This window comes from Narcine bancroftii, chromosome 4 (genome assembly GCF_036971445.1).
Source record: "Narcine bancroftii isolate sNarBan1 chromosome 4, sNarBan1.hap1, whole genome shotgun sequence".
Taxonomy (NCBI): Eukaryota; Metazoa; Chordata; class Chondrichthyes; order Torpediniformes; family Narcinidae; genus Narcine; species Narcine bancroftii.
Window position 1 is genome coordinate 286,221,550 of NC_091472.1, and position 17,919 is coordinate 286,239,468.

The 17,919-nt window shown below is 42.6% G+C and overlaps 1 protein-coding gene and 1 long non-coding RNA gene across 2 annotated transcripts in view; one reads left to right on the forward strand and one right to left on the reverse strand.

Annotated features, from left to right (window-relative positions):
* tgfbr2l (transforming growth factor beta receptor-like) overlaps positions 1–17,919 on the reverse strand; it is an 84,294-nt gene that overhangs the window by 48,650 nt on the left and 17,725 nt on the right. The gene's annotated exons all lie outside the window — the stretch shown is intronic.
* On the forward strand, positions 1,333–17,095 carry LOC138760151 (uncharacterized). Its single transcript, XR_011355469.1, has 3 exons — positions 1,333–1,355; positions 1,483–1,566; positions 16,926–17,095. It is a non-coding gene; the product is annotated as an uncharacterized lncRNA (long non-coding RNA).

Consider the following 17,919-nt stretch of genomic DNA (forward strand, 5'->3'; position numbering starts at 1 on the left):
CCACTCTCCATTCAGCCATCCAGCTAGCAATATTTGTTTGAGAGATTGTTGTGTACTGAGTATCGTGTGGACCGGAGAGAAACTGTTTCACTGGGATGTATGTGAACAGGCAGATGATAATAAACTTGAACTAACATCAAATTTGCTCGACTGCACTTTCACATCTGCCACTAAATCGAGCATTACAATCACATTTTCCACACATGTTCAGCTATTCAACTTTGGCAGTCACATCATCGAAGTATATTTTGGGACAATAACATCAACCAAATGTTAACTGACTATTTCTAGTCATGGATGCTGCCTGATCTGCCAAGTCCCTCCGGGTTCTCTTTGTTCATTCAATGTTCTAGTATCTGGAATTCTTTTATTTCTCTAGCTTATCACACCCATTGTGAGAGGTGAATCATCACAGGACATTTTGATATCAAATCAGTAATAAATGTTAGCTGATATCACCAGCTGCCTCACAACCTCGCTTGTCAATCCCTTGTGGTAGTTGCAGTGTATTGGTTGCCCTCATGTTACTGTAAAAGAAGTCATATAAAGGCAACCTCCACTAGAATGAAAACAAGTGATCTCCTATCCCGATGGACTACTGGAAAAGATTTCATGCACCAAGGTACCATCTGTCATATTAAAAATAAGCTTGTGATTCAGAATCAGAATTTATTGTCATGAACAAGTCATGAAATTAGGTGTTTTCTGGCAGTGTCACAGTGCAAACAATCATATTATAACCCAATTCCCATCAATGAAATTGGGGACAAATCAGTATTGATACCATGAACAAAAATTATCCAGTTTTAATACACATCATGGAAATAGGCTGATCAACAATTTTTAGGTAAGTGCAGAAGAATGTTAAGCTCAAAAAGGTCCTGCGAACTGGTGTTCACTTCTGGGCAGATATCCTCTTTCATGCATTGATTCAAATTAAAAGTGAAAAGGGAAATGTTTAAAGGGAATAATAAAGGGAACTTCTTCATGCAGAGAGTAGTGAGAATGTGAAACAAGCTGCCAACAGAGGTGGTTGATGTGGCTCGATTTTGACATTTAGTAAAGATTTGGATAGGTACATGGATGAGAGATGTATGGAGGGCTGTGGTCTGGGTGTAGGTCACCAGGACCAGGCAAAATAATAGTTTGGCATGGAATAGATTGGTCAAAGGGCCTGTTTCTGTGCTGTAATGTTCTATGGTTCTAATAAATACAATACAGGCCAAATTATAAGGCATATGTAATTAGCATTGTTTTTATTATTTGGTCACAGAATGTAGGGTTCACTGGAAGGGCCAGAATTTATTGTTTACCCACAATTCCTCTGACTGAGGAAGAAGTTAAGAGTCACATTGGTGGGTCTGAATCAGGCATCAAGGAGACCTGATAAATTTGTTTAAATTTTCTTCCCTAAAGGACATTAGTGTACAAGATTGTTTTTGATAGTTTAACAATTACTGTTAGGGTCATTTTTAATTCCAGGTCCATTTAATTATTTGAATATGCCAGCTGGGATTTAAATTTTCTGTCTCTGGATCAACAATCCAAAACCTGGCTGCCAGAGAGGTAATTTAATTGCTACTTCATCATATCTCCCCTAAGAACTAATAGAGTCAAATTAGTCCATGTATCTTCTCGACTAAGTGAGATTCCAGAGAATCTTGGAAAAAATTATTTTAAAAATCCTTTCTCTGGTCTCAAATTCCCAGATTAGATTTGTCAATTGATGTTAATCTGGACAGTACAGTTTGGTACCTCCAAGATTTCTGGCAGAACTTTTCTCCTATTGCTTATTTGCCTTCAGTAAATGAAATTGCCAGGAATAACAATCTTACAGTTGGGAATTTCCTGTCTTTGTATACTATATGAAACTATAGTAGATCCCCTATAAAGCATTTTTCCCCCAAATTAAATATTAGCCAAAGTTCTGATGATTCATAAAGATGATGGTTTTGACATCTCATCTTAGCCCATATCCGCACATCATATATTCTGCACACTTGATGGATCACACAATTATCATGCAATACAAGTCTAATGGACTCTCCAATCCTCAGGGACCTCCCCAGAATCTATGGAACTTTGGAAAATGTCGACCAGTGCCTCCACAATTTCCACAGCCACCTCTTTAAGCACCCTAGGATGCAGCCCATCAGGCCCTGGGGATTTATCAGCCCTCAGTCCCAACAATTTACTCATAACCTCCTGCTTCTGGATCCGGAGATCCATTAGATCCCCTACCTCCCCAGTAAAGTTCCCCAAGTCTCTTGGTACCGCATGACCACTACCCTCTAACTGACTATAACCTATATCCTCCTTGGTGAAGACAGTTGCAAAGTATTTGTTAAATTCCTCTGCCATCTCCTTGTTTCCGGTAATAATTTCACCCTTGCCCATTTTCAAAGGGCCAATTTTAGACCGAACCAATTTCTTCCTCTTCACATACTTAAAAAAGCTTTTGCTATCCTCCGCAATATTATCTGCTAATTTCCTCTCGTACTTCATTTTCCCGTCTCTTATGGCTTTCTTAGTTACCCTCTGATGTTCTATGAAGGTTTCCCAATCCTCTAATTTCCCACTCCGCTTCGCTATCTTATAATGACTCCCTTTGGACTTGATCATGCACTTGATTTCCTTAGTTAGCCAAGGCTTCCATTTGCATCTCCTAGAGCCTTTCCTCCACTTTGGAATAAATTTGTCCTGAATCCTGTGAAAAATGTCCATAAAAACCTGCCATTTTTCCCCAGTTGTCCTCCCAGCTAGTGTATCTTCCCATTTTATTTTGGATAGCTCCTCCCTCATAGCTGCAAAATTCCCTTTATTTAACTGAAGTACAGATGCTTCCGACTTCCTTTCCATTTCCCTTTCTAATTGTAGCTTAAAAGTAACCATACCATGGTCACTATTCCCTAATGGCTCCCCTACATCAAGGTCACTTATTAAGTCTGCGTCGCTGCACAGCACCCAGTCCAGAATCGACTTCCCCCTGGTAGGTTCCTCCACTAGCTGTTCCAAGAAAGTATCTCGTAGACATTCTATAAACTCGCTCTCTTGTGTTCCTGCCCCCGTCTGATTATCCCAGTCCACCTTCATGTTGAAGTCCCCCATAACTACCGTATTGCTACCACTTTGACATGCCACTCTTAATTCCTGATTTATACTACTACCGATATCTGAGCTACTTTTCGGAGGCCTGTAAATGACCCCCATTATATTCCTCTTGCCCTTGCAATTTCTTAATTCAATCCAAACAGACTCTATCTCACCTGTTTCAATGTCCTTCCTTTCAAATGCCTGAATCTCATTTCTTACCAACAGAGCTACCCCACCTCCTCTTCTTAACTTTCTGTCCTTTCTAAAGGACATGTACCCTGGAACATTTATTTCCCAATCCTGCCCTTCCCGCAGCCATGTCTCCGTTATTCCGACAATGTCATAACCTCCCATTGCCATTTGCGCCTCAAGCTCATCCATTTTATTCCTTACACTCCTTGCATTCATACACAATACCTTGATGCCATACCTCCTTTCTCCCTCCACCTTGGTTCTTGGTGCATTCGTTCTTATTCTCCTATCACTTTTAGCTCCCTTATTCCTTATTGTTTCACCGTCTATCGGAACCACCCCTATATTCTCTCTCCTATCTACTTCCCTATCAGTCCTGTTCCCTTCCCCCTGCCAAATTAGTTTAAATCAGCTCCGACAGCTTTATTAAACCTAACTGCCAGTATATTGGCCCCCTTCGCATTCAGGTGTAAACCATCCCTCCTGTCTAGGTCCCGTCTTCCCCAGAAGAGATCCCAATGGTCAATGAACCTGAATCCCTGCACTCTGCACCATTCCCTCAGCCACACGTTTAACCTCTTGATTTTATTATTCTTGTCCCCACCCTCGCACAGTACAGGAAGCAGCCCCGAGATTACAATCCTGGAGGTCCTGCTTCTCAACCTCCTTCCGAGCTCACGGTAGTCTCTCTTCAGGATCTCCTCCTTCAATCTATCTATGTCATTTGTGCACACGTGTATCAGGACCTCTGGCCGGTCTCCTTCCCCCCCCCAGGATACTCTGAACCCTATCCGAGACGTCACGTACCCTGGCTCCTGGGAGGCAACACACCATACGGGAACACTTGTCAGGTTCGCAGAATCTTCTGTCCGTTCCCCTAACGATGGAGTCCCCAATGACCACCTTGTTCCCCTTCTTCTCCTTCCGTACCACTGTCTCCTTTGGCGCTACCTCTGGCAGGTTATCTCCCCCTACTTCATCCAATACTGTATATTCGTTGCTAAGATCTGTAGCCACTGGGGTGCTCTCCACAGAGCTAGCAACTTTGCCCCACTCCTGACAGTAGTCCACTTTCCTGACCCCCCCAATCCAGGGGTAAGCACTTCCCTGAGTGTTGAATCAATAAATTCCTCACTCTCTCTGATTAGCCTCAGATCATCTAGCTGCATCTCCATTTCTTTAATTTTTTTCCTAAATGCTTGTGTCTCATTACATCCCCTACAGGTATGTCCTGTGGAAATGTTTATGGTCTTGTCACCAACCTCCTCACACTCACTGGTGAGCCTAAGGTCATCTAGTTGGAGCTCCAGTACCTCAACTCGGCCCCTAAGGAACCCCACCTCCTTGCACCTGGCACAAATATGGTCTTTTGGGAGGGTGGAGGTCACCCATGGCTCCCACATCTGGCAACTTGAGCATAGCACCAACCCCATGGACATGGCTCAGCCTTTTTATGGTAGGGTACTCACAATGCACTTTACCTAGGAAGGTCTTTCTCTACGCCTGCTTACGCCAAAGCCTGATGAGCCAAAGCCTGGAAGTCCCACTCCTTCGCTTTTTAAGAAAGGAGGGAGGGAGAAAACGGGAAATTATAGACCGGTTAGCCTGACATCAGTGGTGGGGAAGATATTGGAGTCCATCATAAAAGGAGAAATAGCAGAACACTTAGTCAGTAATAAGGGCTAGTCAGCATGGATTCCTTAAGGGTAAGTCATGCTTGACTAACCTTCTGGAATTTTTTGAGGATGTGACAAAGAGGGTGGACTCGGGAGAGCCAGTGGATGTGGTGTATTTGGACTTCCAGAAGGCCTTTGATAAGGTACTGCACGGGAGTCTAGTGGGCAAGATCAGGGAGCATGGTATTGGAGGTAAGGTACTGACATGGATAGGAAATTGGTTAAGAGATAGGAAACAAAGGGTTGGAGTGAATGGGTCTTTTTCAGAATGGCAGGATGTGACGAGTGGAGTGCCTCAGGGATCGGTGTTGGGTCCTCAGTTGTTTGTAGTTTATGTTGATGATTTGGATGAGGGGATTGTGAATAACATGAGCAAATTTGCAGATGACACGAAACTGGGTGGCGGTGTGGGGTGTGAGGAGGATGTAAGGAAAATGCAGAGGGACTTGGACAGGCTGGAGGAGTGGGCGGCTAAATGGAAGATGAATTTCAATGTGAACAAATGTGAGGTTATTCATTTTGGGGGAAGTAATAGGAAAGCTGAGTATTATTTAAATGGAGACAAGCTAGGGAGTGGGGAAGTGCAAATGGATCTGGGTGTACTTGTTCACTGGTCACTGAAGGCTAGCATGCAGGTTCAGAAAGCTGTGAAGAAGGCAAATGGAATGTTGGCTTTCATAAAGAGGGGATTGGAGTATAGGAACAGAGACGCCCTTCTGCAGTTATACAGGGCCCTGGTGAGACCCCACCTGGAGTATTGCATCCAGTTCTGGTCTCCAAACTTGAGGAAGGACATACTAGCTATAGAGGGTGTGCAGCGCAGGTTTACAAGGTTAGTTCCAGGGATGGCAGGGTTGTCTTATGCAGCAAGGCTAGAAAAACTGGACTTGTATCCATTGGAGTTTAGAAGGATGAGGGGGGACATGATTGAGGTATATAAAATCATCAGGGGGAGAGACAAGGTGAAGTCTGATTACTTGTTCCCAATGATGGGGGAGACGAGGACTAGAGGGCATAGTTTAAGAATACAGGGTAGGCCCTTTAGGGCGGAGATGAGAAAGCATTTTTTTACCCAGAGAAGTGTGAATCTGTGGAATGCTCTGCCACAGAGGGTGGTAGAGGCGGATTCGCTGACTATGTTCAAAAGAGAGTTAGATAAGACTCTTGTGGGTAACGGAGTTAAGGGTTATGGGGATAAGGCTGGAAAGGGGTACTGATGGTAATGATCAGCCATGATCTAAAATGGCGGTGCTGGCCCGACGGGCCAAATGGCCTACTCCAGCTCCTATTGTCTATTGTCTATCTCAAACTCCTAAAGCAATTTTCTGACTTTTAAAGCAAAGCAACTAGTTATTGGTAATTTCTGGGATATGAAGATGACATAAAAAAAGATGCATTAATATCTATAAACTTAAGCAAATCAGAATGTTCTTTCTTGAGTCAATGGAAATTTGGCTGGGTATTGACAGGAAGATGTCACGGGAATAACTTCAGCCTATTTTATTTCCTTCATCAGATATATATTTAACAACAGTATTCTGTTTGGGAATTGTGGTCATTCCAGTTCTGTGTATTAACTGTCAGGCAAAAGTTGCTTTATTTGAGTTACTTCCTGTGGTTAAGTTAATTCTTGGTTCTATTAGTTCTTAGGAGGAATTGTGCCAAATTACTTAAATTGGCAACCGCAGATAATAACAGGATATTGTACTTTGCACATGTTAGAAATGCTAATTTCCATTTCTTTAATTTTCTTAAGGGCACAATTTGTAACCTAGTTTCCTTATTTTTGTCTTGGCGTAAGGAAAACGCTGCCGAAGTTTGTATGTGTATGTAATGCCTGAGATGGAGTCGTTGGAATAGAGGTTAGTTTGTACGATGGCTTGGTCTGTGTTTATAACAGTCTGTGGTTTCTTGTGGTCTAGGGCAGAGCAGTTCTCATACCAAGCTGGGATAGATTCTGAAGGAAGTAGAGGTTTTGGTATACTTTCTTGGATGTCACGTCAATGTGATCGGACCAGGACAGGTTATTGGTGATATTTATTCCGAAAATCTTGAAGCTCGCTACCAGCTCCACTTCAGCACCATTAAAAAAGACAGTGGTGTGTGCTCTACCCTGTTTCCTGAAGTCAATGTTGACTTGCCTGGATAGTATGTAAAACAAAGTTTTTCTCTGGATCTTAGTACACATGAAAATAAATAATTCTCATTTTTTTCTTTTTGGACAGAACCATACTGTGCTAAAAAGTGTTTAAAATACTTTAGAAATTCTTTCCTCTCATTGCCCCTATACACTATTCCTCTTCTTGGGCAGACATTCAGGCTCAGGGAAAACTTGCTTTTAATTTGATTTGGGAGGTTCTGGGGTCATTGTTGCAGTTAATGCATCGATTCAGTCTCTTCCACAACTGGGGCAGAAGATGGGCCAGGTGGTCAGGTATTTGAGAGATGATGGACTCCTTTTGCCATTTACACAGGGCTTTTGTGTATAGCTGAAAACACCGACTTTAGCTTCTCGATTACTATTCCAAATGCTCTTTCTCCACTTCGAGGAAATTAGTGGGGTTGCTGCATTCCTTCAACTAGACTGAGCATATCCTGAAATCTTTTCATGTCGGTTTGCAATCCCTTGTAACAGGGCATAGAATGGAATGTATGCCTTGGGAGTCAGGCGTTAGGCATAGTAATGACATCCAGCACAACACAGTTGAGTGAGTTTAATCAATGTTGAGGATGTTGGCCAGGAGAGGACATTGATGTTGATTAACATTTCCTTCCAGTGAATTTGGGGAAGTTTGCAGAAATTTCCTGGGCCTCAGAAGGAGGCAAGGATCAATGTTTCCTGGCAGCTTAAGAGTTGTGCAAAATTTGACATCAAACAGGTTTTATGTCCATTGATGAAAGTCTGTGCTGGCACATTGAAGCAGATGGTGAATGTCATCATCAATGTCCATCCTCGCTGAGAGGTAGCTCCTGAGATACGAGAAGTCATCTGCACTTCTCAGGGCCGTTATGGCTGGGGAGGGGGTGGTGGTGTAGAGAGGGTACTGTACTCCAGGGGAAGTTGCTTGGCAGAGCACTTTTGCCTTGTGGACATTGAGTGCAAAGCCTCTCACAAGTTTCAGTGAACAAGTCAGCATTGGCTTATAGCTCGGCCTCTGAGCAGATAGAAAATAAAATGTCAGGGCAATTATATTTTCACATCACCTGTTGACACCAGTCATCACTGAAAGTTGTTCTATCAGTTAGGTCCAAGGCTTGCATTCCATCATGTCAAAACTAAGGATGAAGACGAACTTTCATCGGCAGCCGAATATGAGGAGAGTCCTTCTCAGTCAGCAAGGTTTAAAAAAAAACCCAATATTTAGTTCAAGATTAAATCTTTGCCAGTTCTTCAAGATCGAGGATGACTTACTTCCATACCAGATTCTGAGGATTCGAAGATATGTCAGAATTCCTTTTATGGTTGTATAAATCCACCACAAAGTCATGATGGTGTGAGGTCTTGGTCCAATAGCAATAAAGTCCAAGATAGGGGAAGCAAGATTCTGCTGCATAGGCTAAGCACATAATGCAAAACACATACACAGGAAAAATGGACACATTTGGTTGATTCAACCATGTGGACTGCAGGGCCCATATAATGTTCTAATTTCTATAAATGCAAAAGAACACAGATTCCAAACATCCCCTAATTCCTTTCCCTCTCTCCACACACCACACATTCTTGAACTACTCCCATCAAAAAGACTCAACTAAATCTACTGACCTCTTTTTAAAGTTTGAGCTACTTTGCTCTTTAGGTAATGTACTGAGTGTAGAAGGACGATATTGGGAAGCCACGGAGGGCCATCTTGCTGCTTTCCTTTTAAAAACTTTTTTTCAAGCCTCAGTTTATACAATGTACTTCTTGTTGCACAGCTTTCAAAGGAGCAGAATACAAGGGAAAAATGCAATGTGGGGAAAGTGAAAGGAAATGGGAAAGCAATGAAAGTCACACATCAAGAAGGAACAAATGACAAACATCCTCTCAGTGTTTTATTTCCACTGAATAAAACTGCCAACTTATTTGGTTTCCATTAAAAAAAACAATCAAATCATTACGTTCTGCTATCTGGGGTCATGCACAAGGCTAATTTTGAAGGATATATCACCATTTTATTGAAATCATCTGACTTTCAAAACCAAGAATCAAAAGGCATTTTGATTCAGCATTGTTAGAAGTGCCAATCTGTTCTATTTTACAATACCTCTTTGTATTATCATATAGACTTTAAATCCCATGGGAACCCTACCACATGGATACACTAAAAGGAGCTAAGGCTTTATTAGAAAATAGTTGAAGCTACAATAGGGTTTATTCAGCTGTTATTATTTCTTAGTTTTAGATTCACGGCAAATGCTGTTTCACACAAATATGTGGCACCAAGAATTTTGAGAGAACACAGAGGAGTAGGGTTATGTAAATGGGTGAGGGCTCTGGAAGGCTCAGGAGATAAAGGACCTGGAAATTAATATTCCTAGATCATTGAAGTGGCAGCGAAAACTGATGAGGTGGGTTGAAGAAGAATCTTGCTTTTTAAAATAGAATGTTACTGGTTAAGCCTTGGTCAAAATATTAAGTGTATTTCTGGGTACCAGAGTTTATGAATGATGTTTAAGAAGGGACAGAAGAAGATGGCCATTCTGGTGCCAGGGATGTTGTGAGTGAGGAAACAGTTTTGACAGGGAAGGATTTTATTTACAGAAGGACATGGTAACAGATGCAACGCACGCACGCACTTTATAGCAGCCATGGGAAAGTAATAGTGGACAATTAATAATAAATGTGAAGAAAATAGCATAGGAACAGAATACCCACCCCCACCCCCACCCACCCACCCACCCACACCCACAATGAACTGGTACATAGAAAGGAAGCAGGTTGCATCAAACAGTGCCAATTTATGTCAGATTGGAAGGGCAATTTATGAGGTTTATTGGATGCACAGCCAATGCCAGGAAAACATCAGTCCCACTGATATGAATTGCGTAAAGGAGCGTCTTGGTCAATTTCCAAATAGGTACAATTTCATCTGAAAATGATCAAGATAACCTGGGTAAAAAAATCACTTTCCACAGGAAAGTCTGCAGCCGCCGTGATTGTATTGCAATACACTTGATTTCCTGTGGATGCTGTGTCACCAGCTGAGCTTCTCCAGCACTTTTGTGTATTGCACATATAGGTTCAATTTCTCTTCCAGCAGGAGTACGCACATGTTTTCAGGTGGGACCCAGCTTGATTTCATCTCCCATCTTTTTGTTTGAATGTTTTATTTTTGGTTTTCATGGACTCCTACAAATTCAAACAATCTCTTCCAACCTCAGTAAAACAGAGTCCGTTTTTATCCCCCCCCCCCTCACCCCCACCCCCTTCCATCCCCCAGTCCCGATACAACTAAGAATAAAGTCATATAAATTATACAGATATGAAAAACTCAAATACCGATGGGGTCAGGGGTCAACGACCCCCTACAGAAACCTAGGAAAAAAACCTAGGAGAGAGAAAAATCCAAAGTATCTGAATAACCAAAGGTCAGGAAGGAAAAAAAAAAGGCTAACAGAGCAAGTCATCTGTGCCACGGCCCATTTCCTTGATCCTAATCATTTCTCTCTTGGGAAGGCTTGCTTCAGTTCCCTTGTTCTAAAGGGGAATAGTCATATCTGGATATCAATATATGTCAGATGAGGTAGCCACACTCTAATGAATGTGTCATATTTCCTCCTTAAATTATACATGATTTTCTCTACGGGAATGCAACTCTGCATTTCCATATTCCACCGTGTAATGTTTAGTTTGAAGTTGAACTTCCATGTGACTGCTATATATTTCCTGGCTACCGCAGATTGAATTTGGTACTTGGACATTTTAAAATACACGTTCATAATGTTTCCCAGAAGGTACAATTCCGGACCCTGTGGAAAATTATTTCACCTCCAGCCTCGACACCACCACTGTCTCTGAATTACAAATAGGATAAGCAATATCCTCCAACTAACTACTGGAACATTAAGCCCATGCTCTTGTAGAATGCATTGCAATATTTTGTTGCTTTAATTTTTTTGCTTTCCAAAATATCCTTTATTCAATAAATTACTATATTTACAAAACAAGAAAACCATTCAAGACTTTTTACATTCATAGTGTCAATCATATCAATACATTCTCATCAATGTACATTTTACATTGTTCTCTCAATATACCATTCCCACCACTGTGGCACCTTGCCATTTCTATACATTGTCATTAGACATATCCCATCTAGAATCTTTTTTATATATATACACAAACAGAAAAAGAGTTCAAGTATTTTTACACTCAATATCAGTCATATCTATGGATTTTCAATGTACATTTACTTTATTACATTTATTCTCTGTTACCATCAATGTAGCACCTTACTGTTTCTACCCCTCAATGTCAGCCCTTCAGTTCCAAGTAATGGGAGGGTTCTGGACTGTTGTCCTTCCCCACAGCGCCCTCATGTTGGCTGGCTGCACCAAGCCTCACTGCATCCCTCAGCACAAACTCCTGCAGCCTGGAATGCACTAGTCGGCAGCGTTCCTGGACCGACATCTCAGTATGCTGAAAGACCAACAGATTTCAGGAAAACCAAAGTGCTTCTTTCACTGATTTGATGGTCTTCCAGCAGTTCTGGAGGTCAGACTCAGTGTCTGTGCCCAGCAGTAGTCCATAAAGCTGCTACTGGGGCTGAACCAATACAAGGACCCCTGCATCCTTCTCCATACACTCTTTCTGAATGTTGAAATGGGCAACTGTCTCCACTCCACCGCAGCCATCCTGAGGACAATGTACATGGAGGCTGATGTCCCAGTTGTCAAAAAAGATCTCACTGGGAGGGCTCCTCTCACAACCACCAGGTCAAGTCTTGGTGCTTGCTTGTGAGCCATGGTGATGAGGCTTCCTGGACATGCTGCTGAGTGACCCACCCAAACAGATCTTTCGGTTCTTGTCTCTCAGTTTCTGGAGGATGTTCCATGCTGACCACTGCCTGATGGCCTTGTGGCCATATGAATTGTTCTGGAAAAACTTTTCCAGAAAGATAGGTGGTGTGGCAAAGTCCAGCTAACTGGGACATTATGCCACACTGGGGATCATCACGTTGAGAGCCATGTTGAATATGCCCTTTCCCCCATTTTTTGGTGACTTTTACATGGTGCTTCTTTGGAAGCTATCCATTTTGGACCCTCATATGAATCAGAAAACTGCTCTGGTAACTGTCAGGGCAGAGGTGTGTGGCATGGCCATACCTGCACCACGTACAGCAGAAATGAGTGTACCTTGGACCTAATGACCAAGATCTTCTCTGTTATTGAGGGGGAGCACCAAAACCACAGACCCAAATTTTGGTGGACCTTTGCCATCCGCTTCAACCAATTCTTGTTGCACATCTCAGTCTCTCCAAACCAGATTCCTAGCACCTTCAGATAGACACACCTGACTGTAAAGGGGATGGTAGGCTGGTCAGACCATTTACCGAAGAGCATTACCTCGCTCTTTTTCTGGTTTAGCCTGGAGTCTGATGTGGACTCAAAATGCCCACATATGCTGGTCAGTCTCCAGCCCGATCATGTATCCAAACAGAAAATGCCAATGTCATCTTCCATCATGGAAGGCCTTGACCCAGTGCCTCCACTGCCTGGCACCGTCACTTCGCCTATGCCCTCATCCTTCCTGATGGATTCTGCGAAGGGTTCTATGCAGCACACAAATAGGACTGCACTACAGACGTCTGTGTAGGACAATTTAATCCAATTCCAGTTTCCCTCTGCAAAGCCCATTTTGGAGCTCATGTCCATCATGTTAGTGTGTGATATCTGGTCAAAAGCCTTCTCCTGGTCTTAGCTGACCAGGCAGGTTTCCACCCCTCTGTCCCGCACATAGGTGATGGTATCCCTGAGCAGCACAAGGTTATCAGAGATCTTTCTGCCTGGAACCATGCAGGTCTAGTCTGAGTATATTACCTTCCCAGGGCAAACTTGATTTGATTGGTGATGACCTTGAACAGGATTTTGTAGTCAACATTTAGCAATGAAATAGGTCTCCAATTCCTGATATTCTGCTTCTCTCACTTTTGTTTGAAGATGAGGGTGATGAGGCCCTTCCTCATGGAGTCTGACATGCTTCCTGCCAGGAGCATAGCATTGTATACTTCTAGCAGGTCTGGGCCCACCCAGACCCAGAGCTGTGAACAACTCAGCCAGTGGGCCATAGCTTCTGAGAGTCTTACTTTATCCATAGGAATGGATGGAGTCTGTCATCTTGCTTAGAGTAATTACCTGATACAGATATTCCCACTTGCTGTTGTCTAAGACCTCTGTGATAGAAAACAGGAAGTTTTGGAAGGCCATTCTGTCTCTAGCCTTAGTGTTGTACAGGCTGGAATAAAAGGATCTGCCAAACTTCTGAATGCCCATCTGCGAAGATGTGACTGAGCCATTCTCTTCCTTCAGGCTGTGAATCACAGAGCTCCTTCCGTGAACCTTTTAAAAGGAGAAAAGTGAACACGTCTCATCCTGCTCCACTGTTCATACTCTGGGGATTGGAAGATGATCTTGGAGGATTCTGAGGTGAATAGCAAGGGTTGCTGGTTCTTCACCTCAGAATTTCTTTCTCATGTCCATTCGTCTTGACTGCAGGAGGAGGAGTTGCTGCAGGTCATTCTGGAGTTGTTTCAGTTCCTGCTATCTCTGCCTTGCTCTCTGAATACCTTTGAGGATGAAGAACCTTTTAAACATCTCTTTGGTCACTTCCCACCAGGTCAATGGGGAGTCAAAGAAGGGTTTCACGGTTCTCCAACCAGCGTACTACTTCTTTCGTTCCTCTACGTCCTCTGGGGTCAGTAACTTCATATTCAGCTTCCACGTCCCCTGCTGGCCTCTGGTCCTCCTTTATGCATCAGGAGGTGTGAAGGAGACAGTAGTCAGAGAAGAACACCAGCATAACATCAGAGGTTCTGACCATGACAGTCTTCAACATGAAGACAAATTCTATCCAGTACCTGGTTGAGCCGTCAGATCTCAGCCAGGTGGGCTGCAGCTGTGGTCCACCTGCAGGGTTGCTGAAGTTGTTACCCAGCTGTGCATACTTTACTGTCTGCATCGAGTCTGGAGGAGGAGTCTAGTCTGCTGTTGACACTGTTGGACTGTCCAGCCTTATCTATGATGCTGGCTTGGATGTTGCCAGTAATGGTGGGAGCTGCTGGAAGATGGCCAGCCTTGCACTTGGCATCTGTGAGGTGTTCATGTTGATCAGCTGGATAGCGTGGGGTTCTGCGGTACTTCAGGACCACCATGAGGAGACATCCCATGACCATCTCCTTAACCTTGGTGATTGCAAAGTTGCTTCCCTGCAGCAGAATGCCCAGATTAGATGAGTGACAACTGTTCTGCCCTGACCATACTGACAACCAATGGGGACACCATCGCGATGACCTCCGATAGCTTCTGAGATGTGGCAGGAAAATCACATTTGCTTTGACTTTACCAAGGTACTGTAAAGTGTTAACATATCAAGTAATGTGTTTAACACTACACACGTTTAGAGTTGTGAATTTAATCTCCCTTCTTTGTTCATAAGGGTCCACAGTTTGCTGTCCTTACAGTCCAAATGACCAGGTACCCACGGGTTCCCCCTAATGGCAAACATCAAAGAAAGGATTATGGCCCCTTTGCTGTCCTCTCTCAGCTTCACTTTCATTGTCATTTGCTAGTCCAGATTCTGAACAGAGCATTGACATGCACACAGGTCCCTGTCCCCTCAACAAAATGGCCAAGGAAGGTAAGCACATCCAGATTGAACATGTGCACCATTACCACTTTTTCCTTCTGCATCAGAATGGTGAAGAGACCCTGCACCTTGAAAAGCAAGAGTGAAACCACATTCCGCTTCACCTGGAACTCCTGAAGCAACCTCTGCCATACTGCAGTGACTGGAGCCAGTAGACATCCTTCGCCTCAAATTTGAGGCATTCCATCAATACCTTGTGCATGAAGAGGTCCCAGGAAAATAGCAATCACTTCCTTATGTTCTTCACTGCCACCCTGACAGCATTTCGGATTCTGAGTGCTGCTGAAGAAGTTTCCTGTTGCAGCCATCCTCATAGAACTGGTGGAGATGGGCTTATGGCAGGAAAGGGTATTAGATGGGTTCTCCAAGTGCAAGGATCCACCCCTGCATCAGCAGGCCAGCTCATAACAGACAATCTCCTGCTCTCAAACATCCTCTCTGGTGTCTTCCTCTTCTGGCTTCTTCCGTGTTGTGGCTATAACTCCTCACAGATCCAATTATTAGTTCTTGTAAGAATGACACTTGATCTTGGCCAAAAGGCTGAGTTGCTTTAAAAATGCCACACAAATACACGTTGCTATTAAGTTGCCTCTTAGCTTATGGAAACTCTTTGTTGGAAGTTGCAAGGTTGTCTCCTCATTTGCCTTAAACAAGAGTATTTTCACCTTTTTTTTTAAGAACAGCAGCATGTAGGTATTTGGGGAGCTAAATTTTCTGATGATAACCAGTGGTACCCCACCTACTATTTGGCACAAATAAATACCAAATTCTAAGGGAATGTCCTTTCTGGCATGCAAACAACATGTATAAATTAATAGAATTTGAAAAAAAAAAGCAGCTGACTTCAGTGCACTCCAAGCTTGCATCTCGAGTTATGCTGGTGCAAGTGTAAATTGACCTTACTCAGATTTTATTAAACTGATTATAGCATTCTTTCTCATTTTGCTGGTATTTTGGAATCATATTTAACAATTCATTGTGAAAACTGCAAACAATATCTATTACAATAATTTGGAATAGCAATAGCTGTTTCCCACTGTATCAAATTTCACTGCTAAGCATTGTTATGTTAAAATTAATGCATATTATGAAGGACTGTGAAGTTAATTATAACTTAAATCAGTCAACAATAATGAGCTTGATATTACACAATTGGAAGGCAGTGAATATGACCCATATGGACATAATATTCTTCACCTCTGGAGACTGGATCACTGCCACAATGAATTCCAAAACCACTTTGCAATTCATAAGAAAAGCACAAAATAATGGAAAATAACTTGTCACATAAATGGTGAAGGGGGGTGGGGGGGAATCAAGGCAGGCAGATGTGATGAAGCTTAAAGGAAAGAATGAACCAAGTGTAGATAAAAGTTCATGTTAAGAAGGTTGCCACAAAGAGGCATGGCCTGTGCATGGTCTACATCCAGGATTTTGTAAGGTCCCAGAAAGACATTAGACCATGACCTTAATTTAAAGTGACATTTGAAGATTTCCAATTCATTCATAAGTGCCGTCTAAACCTACAAATATAACTTTCTGACATCAGTTGGATGCACCTCACTTGGAGTATTATGAGCAGTTTTGGGCTCCTCATTTAAGAAACAATGTGCTGACGTTAGAGAGGGTTCAGAGGAGGTTCATAAGGATGATTCCAGGAATGTTTGATGGGTCTTGGCCTGTACTCATTGGAGTTTAGGAGAATGGGGGAGGGGGGGGGGAGAGGAATCTCATTTAGACATTTTGAATGTTGAAAGGCATGGACTGGGTTGATGTACAAAGGTTGTTTCCCATGGTGAAACAGTCTAGGACAAGAGGGCACAACTTCAGGATTTAAAGGCATCTGCTTAAAACAGAGATATTTCTTCAGCAAGAGGGTGGTGAATCTATGGAATTTGTTGCCACAGGCAGTTGTGGAGGCAGTCAATGGGTGTATTTTATTCAGAGATTGATAGGTTCTTGATTAGCCAGGGCATCAAAAGTTGTGGGAAGAAGTCCGGGCAGTGGTGCTGATGGGCAAAATGGATCAGCTTATCATTATATGGTGGGGTAGACTTGAGCTGAAAGGCCCATTTCTGCTCCCATGTCTTATGGTCTTATCTTCCTATCTTCTGCAGTGTACATGATGCTTTCTTGAACTTTATATATAAAGAAAACTCAAGACCGAAAAGATCTACCAAGCAGCTTGATTACAGACAGAAGGTGAAATTTATCCTTCACAGAGTTCCTCCACCCAAGACAATAAGAATATTTACCTGTCTCTGAGAAAACTCAAATCTTCATAATAAATGACCAAATAATTCATTTTTGAGAGTTTCCCAGTTTTACAAGATTTGCTGATTTTTTTTGTTCAAATTATGATGCCATTAAGTGCAGCCAATTTGTTAAACACGTGTAGAAGTTCCAGTGAGACCTCCAAGAACTGGAGGTGGTGCACTGCCTCTATCCAGCAGAACTTCCAACACGAGGGAATCATTGCACAGAATTCTTTTAACATGGTCGTACAAAATGGGATCCATAAGGAGCATTATAATAAAACTCTGAAGTGCTTTGTGAACTACGTGGATCTATTAGATAGGAATGCTTTAATGCATCAGTTACGTGCTGACTGCTGCACCATCAGAAAATGGCCATGTTGCACAGAAGCTAGCATACCAATGCATAACATAATCCTGGACTATGCCAACTCAACTTAATGAGGGGTTGCCCTGAAAGTACAGAGAGACAACACTTTATATTGAAGGTATATTAAGAATTTCAGCACTATTTTTTAATGGACATATCCCAGAGTACAAGCTTGCAGCACCACCGGAAGAGATCTGGCAGCAAATGTTCAACCTGTGTGCAAAATTGGCAAGCCAATGAACCTTCTCAAAACACAAAAAGTTTCTGTGCCTGGTTTAGAGTTGGTGACAGAACACTACCTGCTCCTGGAAAAAAAATCACTTAGGTCCTAATGTGGGGTTCATTTCCTTGCTTCTGTCTTCCATCCCTAAAGCTGTGGCTGATGAACTCTGCAGAAGATGACAGGAGGTCTTCCATTCATTTCTGAGAGGTAAATCAGACCATCCCAAGTTAAAATTACTCCTCTCAAATTCTGTTAATATACTG